Below are 9,486 nucleotides of genomic sequence, written 5' to 3'. Positions count from 1 at the left end.
GCTGGTCTGCCACAGTGGCCCCTTGCTGCTGGACTCAGAGCTCCTAAGCTGTGTGGCTCCAAGGCCTCCCCATCACAACCACACCTCGGCCATCCATGGGGATCCGAGAGGGTCAGCTCTGAACAGAGACCCTCCAGTTCACAGCGGCAAACAACTGGCCGTCCTCACAGAGCCTCCGTCCCTTCCGGGCAACCTGGGGTTTGGGGACCTGCAGGACTTTCTGGAACGTGGCAAGCAATGAGTATTGTCCACTATTACTAAATAATATGCCTTCCAAGGCAGGCACTGACCACACCGGGCACTGTGTCACCACCCAGGGGGACCATCCCCTGAGGGAAGCAGAAAACAAAGCTCAGAGAGGTGAAGACACTTGACAAAACTCACACAGTTCCTAAGTAGCAAATCTAGCAACCAGACCCAGGTACTGATTCTGGACCAGTGGTCATTCCTCTTGGACTCTGCTGCAGGTAAAAGAAGTTACACGTGTGGACTTGTGAATCTGTCCCTTCGCCTGGCCTCAAGCTAGACCCCCTGTGGTAGAGTGATCTAACCTGTCCTAGGAGGCTACTGGTCACAGTGGACAGGAACAGAAACACAGGGCTGGGGAAGGCGTAGGCGCTTCCAGAACTGGCTAACCTCACGTGGCTGGCTGTTTGCACTGGGCCTGAGAGCTAGAGACCCGGCAGAGGGGCCACCAGGGGAAGGACATGCCTGGCAGAGGCAGGGGCCACCCCACCAGAGCCACTCAGCTGGCGGAAGCCGGTCAGACTTCCAGGCCTCCCCAGCAGTGGCCCTAGAAACGCTGGTATGGCAGAAAGAGCTGAGGCTTTATAGTCATGGACAGGTCTCAAATTCCCCATGCTCCCTGCTGAACTCCACCAGACCAAGCATTTTAAAAAACTGCCCTTCAACAGATAAATGGATTTTTTAAAATGTGGCATATATACACAATGGAATATTACTCAGCAATGAAAGAGAATAAAATCATGGCATTTGCAGGTAAATGGATGGAGCTGGAGAAGATAATGCCAAGTGGAGTTAGCCAATCCCAAAAAACCAAATGCTGATTGTTTTCTCTGACATAAGGTGACTGACTCACAGTGGGGTAGGGAGGGGGAGCACAGGAGGAATAGACGAACTCTAGACAGGGCAGAGGGGTGGGAGGGGAGGGGGCAGGGGGTTATTAAGATGGTGGAACGTGATGGACATTATTAGCCAAAGTACAGGTATGAAGACAGGAATTGGTGAATATGCTGTGTACAGCCCGAGAGATGAAAGACTGGGCTCTATATGTGTATGAGAATTGTGTGCATTCCACCGTCACATAAAAAAAGGGGGCTGGGATGTGGCTCAGCGGTAGCGCGCTCGCCTGGCATGTGCGGGTCGCTGGGTTCGATCCTCAGCACCACATAAAATTAAAAATAAAAAAGATGTTGTGTCCACCAAAAACTAAAAAATAAATTTTAAAAAGATCAAGAATGAAACTACTCAGGAAACACACACACACACACACAGCTCTTCAGGAGAAACGCGGTTCCTCCCTGTGTAGAACGAGAACCAAGCCGCAGGTCACGGGAGCCTCCTGCAGGTGACCCTCCCAGGCTTCCCCCAGGGTGGACCCTCCTCCCGCCTGGCTCCCGCCTCTTACCCCAGGACTCCAGCCAGTGGTGCTGTCAGGCCGGCCAGGGGCGCCCACTCGGGCGGGAATCCTGAGCAGTGGCTGGCAGGGTCTGGGGCTGCTGCGCCCGGTGCCCAGCGCTCCGGCTCCTCACTCCAGCCTGGCACATCTGGAGCCAGGCGCCGTCTGGGGCTGCTGGGTCCCCACAGCCAGTCTGCCAGCAGGGAGGGAGCTTAGGCCTCAGCGGGGCATCTGGGGGACCGCCCTGGTCTCTGTGGCGTTAAATGACTGGCGGGAAGATATCTCCCTGGGGGAGGAGGGCAAGGGCACTCCTGGTCTGGAGCCGGTCTTCGGACCTGTAGAGAAGCCCGCGTTGACCGGACGCCTGTTCCAGAATGTGCTGTGTGCGCCAAGGACATGGGCTGAGTGGGCACTGCCCCTGCTCCCAGGCCTGCAGTCAAGGTGGACGTGGACACAGCCCAGGGCCAGGGACTTCAGTGTGGGTTTGCAGGTGGCGCAACTGTGGGGACCATCAGGGCAGCTCTCAGACCTGGCTGTTCCCACTGGGGCACTGCCAGGGCTGAGCCAGGGGCTGGGGGCCTGTGGAGCCAGGCTGTGCCCGTGCCAGGGACCCGGGCATCCAGCAGGGCAAGAGGATCCCTCTCTCTGCCGACTGCTGCGTGGGCCACACTCCCTCTGTGTGGCCTGGGCCCCACACGCCCAGCCCAGGCCAGCTGCCCAGCCTCTCGCCGTGCTGTCCACTGCCTGATTGCTCACACACCTGGGACACCCTATCCACTTCCACGGCCACAGCACGGCCCACTCTGACCCTCTGCTGCAGAGCCTCCTGCCCTCTCCTCCCGGCCGGTCCCCTGGAGGCTGAGTCACAGAGGAGCTGGCACCACCTCCTTACCTCCCGCCTCAACCCCGTGTCCCTTCCTGGGCCTCTTTACCAGGTGGCCAACCCACCTAATGTGAGGCCCGATGGTCCTAGAGTGTCCGTGGTGTCACTTGCTCACACTGCTCTGCCACCGTCACCCCCGCCCCTCTGGAGCCTCCTCCTATGGCTCAGCTGCGTTCTGAACCCGCCAACAGGCCCCTCGGCCCCCTCTGGCTCCCAGCAGCCACCTCAGCCTCATCCCTGTGGATCTGACTCCCTGGCCACCCCGCGCAGTGGGCTTCCACGGCATCTGTCCTTTGTCCTTTGTGGCTGCCTGTCACTTGGCGTTCTCAGCAGGAGTGTCCACCCCTCTTCTCCACCCTTCACCAGCGTCCGTGGGTGGACACACGGGTTGCTTCACCTAGGTCCAGTGTGAGTTCTGCTGCTGCGACATGGGAGTACAGATGCCTTGGAGACCTGCTCCCAGTTCTGGGGCCCCAAGCCCTTTCTTCTCCTCACCTAAGAGTGAGGCTGTGACTCACCCGGACACTTTGTTCGATTGTCATTGTTTCATTACAAAACAAACATTTGCTTTTTATAATAAATGTAAGTCTTATGGAAATAAATACAGGTTGAGAATCCCTGATCTGAAAACTCAAATCTGAAATGCTCCAAATTCTGAAAGTTCTGAGCACCAACTAGACACCAGAGATGGACAAGTCCTCACCATGAAGCCACGCGATGGACAAAGCCTGTCACTAGTGGACAGTCGTCTTTAGGCTCCGTACAGAGCATATGAGAAATGGCTGACCTTGGTTTAGACTTGAGTCCACCCCAAGATATCCATCGCGTATGTATGCAAAAACGAATATCCCAGAATCCAGAACAATCCAAAGTCTAAAACACTCCAACACTCCGGTACCAAGAATTCCCGGTAAGGGATCTCAGCCGCATCCCTTCCCTTCCAGATCAGCCAGTCGGAGGTCAAGTAGGAGGGGACTCACCCTGCCAGAGGTCTTTCTCCACAAAGACATACAGCCACCTACACCTTCCTTTTCCACAAGGAGCCACACTGTGCACACTCTGTGATAATGTCTTTACTGAATCCTACCACAGTTTGTCTTTCTAGATCCACACATAAAAGTCTCCTCGCCATTTTAACAGTTACATAGTAGCCTACTGCATGTTATGCATGAGAGGGAGGAGGAAGAGGGGGAGGAGGAAGGGAGGAGGGGGATGTAGGAGGGAGGGAGGAGGAGTGGAGGAGGGAGGGAAGGAAGAGGGAGGAGGGAGAGGAGGGAGGAGGGAGAAGGGAGGGAGGAGGAAAGGAGGAGGGAGGGAGGGAGAGAGGAGGAATGGAGGAGGGAGGGAAGGAGGGAGGGAGGAGGGAGGAGAGAGGGAGGGAAGGAGGAAGGAGGGAAGGAGGAGGGAGGAGGGAGAAGGGAGGGAGGAGGAAAGGAGGAGGGAGGGAGGGAGGAGAGAGGAGGAATGGAGGAGGGAGGGAAGGAGGGAGGGAGGAGGGAGGAGAGAGGGAGGGAAGGAGGGAAGAGGAGGGAGAAGGGAGGGAGGAGGAAAGGAGGAGGGAGGGAGGGAGGGAGGAGGGAAGGAGGAGGGAGGAGGGAGGAGAGAGGGAGGGAAGGAGGAAGGAGGGAAGGAGGAGGGAGGGAGGAGGGAGGAGGGAAGGAGGAAGGAGGGAGGGAGAGAGGAGGAATGGAGGAGGGAGGAAGGAGGAAGGAGAGAAGGAGGAGGGAGGGAGGAGGGAGGTGGGAGGAGAGAGGGAGGGAAGGAGGGAAGGAGGAGGGAGGAGGGAGAAGGGAGGGAGGGAAGGAGGGAAGGAGGAGGGAGGAGGGAGAAGGGAGGGAGGGAAGGAGGGAAGGAGGAGGGAGGAGGGAGAAGGGAGGAGGGAAGGAGGGAAGGAGGAGGGAGGAGGGAGAAGGGAGGGAGGGAAGGAGGGAGGGAGGAGGGAGGAGGGAGAAGGGAGGGAGGGAAGGAGGGAAGGAGGAGGAGGAGGCGGGAGGGAGGAAGGAGGGGAAGAGGAGGGAGGAGGAGAGGAGGGAGAAGGGAGGGAGGAAGGAAGGGAAGGAGGAGGGAGGAGGGAGAAGGGAGGGAGGGATGAGGGGAGGGAGGGGAGGGAGGAGGGAAGGAGGAGGGAGGAGGAGGAGAGGAGGGGCGATGAGGGAAGGGAGAGGAGCAAGAGAATGAGGGGAGGAGAGAGGGAGAGAAGAGAGGGTGGGAAGCGGGGAGAGAGGAAGAAGGGAGGGAGAGTAAGGGAGTGGGAGAAAGAGAGGGAGTAGGGGGAAGAGAAACAGAAATCGCCCTGAAGACCCAAGTGCCATGCGTGGCAGGTCACCCAGCTGAAGCTGTGAGAACAGCACCTCCCACCAGGCACATGGCATGAGGGGCCCTGGGCCCGGGGCAGCAGGTTGGGCAGGGCACTGGTTGCCACAGGGCCACCTGCTATTGCAGGCCACAGGGATATTCCAGTGGAGCCATCAAGGGGCAGCAGGAGATAACAGGTGTGCGGCCGGGTGGCGTGAGTAGTGACAGGCCTGTTGTGGCCGAGGGACACAGTTCAAGATGGGGGACAATAGCCAGAGAAGCAAGCACGTGCGTGGCCAGTGCTGGCTGCGCCTCCCTCCAGGATGTCCAGCCCACAATAGAATCTGCAGACACAGAACCCACAGGTGCCAAGGGCCGATGGTGTGTGTCGGCCACCAAGTCTCAAGGACACCACTCAATGGGACAGGACTCGCCCTCAGGGCCCCAGATTAACTTAACCAGCTCTTCAAGGGCCCTATCTCCAAACAGGGTCACTTCCGGAGACTGGGGGGCGGGGTGCTGGGACTGTGACGTATGAACCTAGGAATGGACGCAGTTCTGCCCACACACCCAGCAGACGTGGGGGCGGGCAGGTGGGAAGGCCTGCAGTGGAGACAGCGGGAGAGGAGGACGGTGGACGCGGCTCTAACTCGGCCGGGGTGCAGACAGGCATGGGGAACAACTGTAGGATGTGACATGGAGAACTTGGAGCAGCAGACAGAGCCGCGCCCAGCCGCACCCAGCTGTGCCCAGCCCAGCCCAGCCCAGCCCGCAGCGTAGTTACCGTTTCCTGCTGTGAGTCCATAGTGCCTCTTCTGTGAGCGGAACCTCGGGTGCACACCGAGCTCCATGCTCAGGACGCTGGTGACAATTCATGTCAGCAAGACCATAGAGCAACAGGGAAGGAGGTGAGACTCTGGCCACAGGGAACAAATGACACCCCCTAGGATCCAGAGCGTGAGGGACTGCAGACTCAGAGGAAGGACACACGCACGTGAACTGGCCAGACCTCTTGGTCGAAAAAAATCCCAACCAACATGAGCTTCAGCAAAACGGAAATGTGCAGGCTCCTGTCACTAGGCTAGGAACTCAGCATGGGCCACAGGGCAGGACTTCTCTCTTCATGGGTCACTTATTGTGAGACGGTCCTGTTCTCAGACTAAAGGGGGCAAGAAGGTAGCAGAAGTTTTATCCCTAATCCCAAGTTCATGGAAATCAGGGAAGAAACCGGGTTTTGTTGCCCCCCCCCAAAAAAAAATGAGATTCACACAGATAGGACTTGCAGGATGGCTCTGCAGGTGGCCCTGGACCAGCCCAGTGCCCCACTGATGCTGGTGACAATTCATGTCAGCAAGACCATGAGGAGGGCCCAAAGCTCTCAAGCATAACTGTGGGAGTGTGGGGTGGACACCTGCAATGTGAACAGCCCAGGTACCGCTGGTCCACTCCCTCCAGTGGGTTCTGTTCAAGGCGGGCCCTAAAGGGTGGGACAGAGGGACAACAACACTCCCCTCGAGACGTACAGGTGCTAATACCCACGGCCTCAGACTGGGCTCCACACAGCAAAAGGGACTTTGCAGTGTGACCAAGTTAAGGGCCTTGCGCTGCAGAGATGTCCTGGGTTATCTGAGTGGGCCTGAGGCCAATCAAGGTCCTCTGCAGGGGACAGGCAGGCAGGAGAGGGCGGACTGGCACCGGGAGGACTCAACTTCCCACTGAGGCTTGGAGGACCACAGGAGGATTCTTCTGGGGTCTCCAGAGAGGGGCCAGCCCTGCCACCTGGATCTTAGCCCAGTGAGACCCATGTTAGAGTGCGGACCTCCAGAACTGTGGGTCATCACACAAGGATGTCCATGGGAAGCAAACACCACCTCCATGTAGGGCTGCCATTCACGATGCCCAGTCGACTCTAACTTCAGGTGAACGAGAGTGAGATCACTGATACCCAAGCCAATTTCTCATTTACCCGAAGTTCAAGTTTAATGGCATGTTGTGTGTGTGTGTGTGTGTGAGAGAGAGAGACAGAGACAGAGAGAGAAAGAGAGAGACTCTCACTAGAGCTGGCGCAGCAGCAGGGCTTCCACCACCAACACGCCATCTCCATGCTTTTCAACTTGGGTCCAGCCACGGTCCATCACTGAGCCCTGGGTGCTGAGTCTTGGAGCCGCAGGGAGGATGTGGGTTCAGGGCCACTGGGGAGCCCAGGAGAAGGCAGAGTTCTTCTGGTGCACAGTGACCTCACTAAGGACACTAGGGCAGGAGCCGCCCAAAACGGCTGGGTAAGTGGAATCAGGGACAGGTCATGGAAAGTGGGTACCTCTTCTCTGACCACACACGCGCCCCAGGGCAGCCTTCACCTCCTTGTTCCGAAGGCTGTAGATGAGGGGGTTGAGCATGGGGGTCACCAGGGTGTAGGACAGGGACACCACCTGCTTGCTCTCAGGAGAGTAGCTGGCCTTAGGGCGCAAATGGATGACCCCGGTGCCATAAAGACAGAATCACCAAGGCACTACTCGGGAGCAGCAGGTGGACAGCGCCTTGAGGCGCCCCGAGGCCGACGGCATCCGCAGGACAGCGGCCAGAATCCTGGCGTAGGATGTGGCAATCAGGCAGAAGGGAACCATGATGACCAGCACAGTGGCCGCCAACACGTTGGCCTCGAAGACCCTGGTGTCTGCGCACACCAGGCTGAGCAGAGGGGCGATGTCACAGAAGAAGTGGCGGATGCCACGCGGCCCACAGAAGGGGAAGCTGAACAGCCAGATGGTGAAGACCAGCGCCACGGGGACTCCCGCCAGCCAGCAGGCGGCGGCCAGCAGGCGGCACCGCCTGAGGCTCACCAGGGCGCCATAGTGCAGCGGCCTGCAGATGGCCACGAAGCGGTCCCAGGCCATGGCGGTCAGCAGGAAGCACTCGGACGTGACGCACGACAGCACGAGCAGCAGCTGCAGGGCGCAGGCCGCGGGGGACACGCCACGCCCGGGCCGCAGCAGGGTCAGCAGCAGGCGCGGCGCCACGTCCAGCGAGAAGCAGAGCTCCACCAGGGCCAGCTGGCGCAGGAAGAAGTACATGGGCGCGCGCAGGGCGGGGTCCAGGCCGGGCAGCAGCGCGATGAGCGTGTTGCCCAGCAGCGCCAGCAGGAAGAGCGCCAGGAAGAGTGCGGCCAGCAGCGGGCGCAGCCTGGGCACGTGCGCGAAGCCCAGCAGCACGAAGTCGCGCGCTCCGCTCTGGTTGGCCCAGGCCAGGGCTGCGGGGCCGCCCGGGGGAGTGCGGGCCCCGGGCATGGGCCAGCTGCAGGGCGCGCGGCCGGCCGAGGAAGCCTGGGAGGGAAGAGGATGGAGAAGGTGCCCGTGAGGCCGTGCCTGCTGCGCATGCGCCTGGGCGCAGAGCCCCAGGGGTCTCGGCCAAGGGCAAATCAGACCCCGAGGTGCGCAGGAGCCAGGGAGGAAGTCAGATGTCCTCGCGAGCTGGCCTGGCCCTGCCGGCTTTTCTGGACTCTGGCCCAGGAGCTCAGGCCCCCACCTCAGGGCCTCTGCCTTTCTCTCCCCCCACGTGCCCTTTCCCTGGGGGTTTGTATCCTGGTCCCCTTTGCGGGCTCCTCTGCCCACCGCCTCTCCCACACTTGTGCTTGCCAGGCGCCCTGTGAAGACCTCTTCCGTGGTCACCGTTTCCCTCTCGCCCCGGCCTTTGCACCTGCTCTCCCATGCCCTTGAGATGCCCTCCCATGTGTTTCATCATTGTCCCTGTTTCCTTCTCTCCCTGCCCGTGTCCACTAAGATGTCCTCCTCCTCGGAGTCCCTTCCCCGTGACCCTGCTGAAGCAACTCCCCAGCACACAGGCCACTCCCAGGGAACCATCTGGGTGTTTTTAAAAAACCCTGAGGTTGCTTTGTTCATTTGGTACTGGCCAGTCTGCCTGCCCCATGGAGGGCACAGGGGCCAGAGGGCTGCTCTGCCTGGTCTGGCAGGAGAGTGCCCGGCACATAACAGCTCAGTAGAACAGTGTCACAGGGTTGATCCCCCCTCCAGACAAAGGAGACACCCTCTGGCACACAGAGCCGCGAGATGTCCTTGGGAGGCAGAGCGGAGCACTCCAGGTGCAGCCCTGGGGCTGGGCGCTGTGTCTCGCTTGCCCATCTGGGACAGGACACCCAGCAGTGACCAGTTAGGCTCCCCTCCACCCCAGACTTTGACCTGGGCTTCGGCCTCTGTCCACTGCCCCCAGCACCCGACCAAGCTCCTCTTGCATCCTAGGTATCTGGTCTCCCTGACCTTCCTTCAGCAAGAATCCCAGTCAGTTTTGCCAAATGCCCCTGCTGCCCACTGGCCCACCCTGTGCCCTGGCTGTAGGTCCCCTTGTCCATCTCATATCAGAACTGAGCCTGGCTCTGCTCTGGTCACCTTCCCTACTCGCTGCTCCTGCATGAGGTCTGGTTGCTGGCCCTTCCTGCTGTCCAGCACGAGCCAGCGCCGCAGCCCACCGCAGAGGAAGCTCTGCGAGGCAGAACCTGCTCCCTGCCTTGCGGGACGTGGTCCACTGCGACGTCCCAGGACTGGAAGGCTGTGATGCCAGGAGTCAGCATACCCCCCTTCCACATGCACCAGACCCTCCGTGGGGGGCAGGAAAACCATGGCTCCAGGCGCCAGGGGCCAGGGCCTGGCCATGTCCC

The 9,486-nt window shown here is 59.8% G+C and overlaps 1 pseudogene; it reads right to left on the bottom strand.

The window, feature by feature from the left end:
• Positions 1-7,117: 7,117 nt before the first annotated feature.
• LOC143640106 (olfactory receptor 10A7-like) lies at positions 7,118-8,101 on the bottom strand (annotated as a pseudogene).
• Between the last annotated feature and the right edge of the window lie 1,385 nt (positions 8,102-9,486).

This window comes from Callospermophilus lateralis, unplaced genomic scaffold (assembly GCF_048772815.1).
Source record: "Callospermophilus lateralis isolate mCalLat2 unplaced genomic scaffold, mCalLat2.hap1 Scaffold_11816, whole genome shotgun sequence".
NCBI lineage: Eukaryota > Metazoa > Chordata > Mammalia > Rodentia > Sciuridae > Callospermophilus > Callospermophilus lateralis.
The sequence above is the reverse complement of the archived record's forward strand: the minus strand, read 5'-3'. Positions and strand labels throughout refer to the sequence as shown.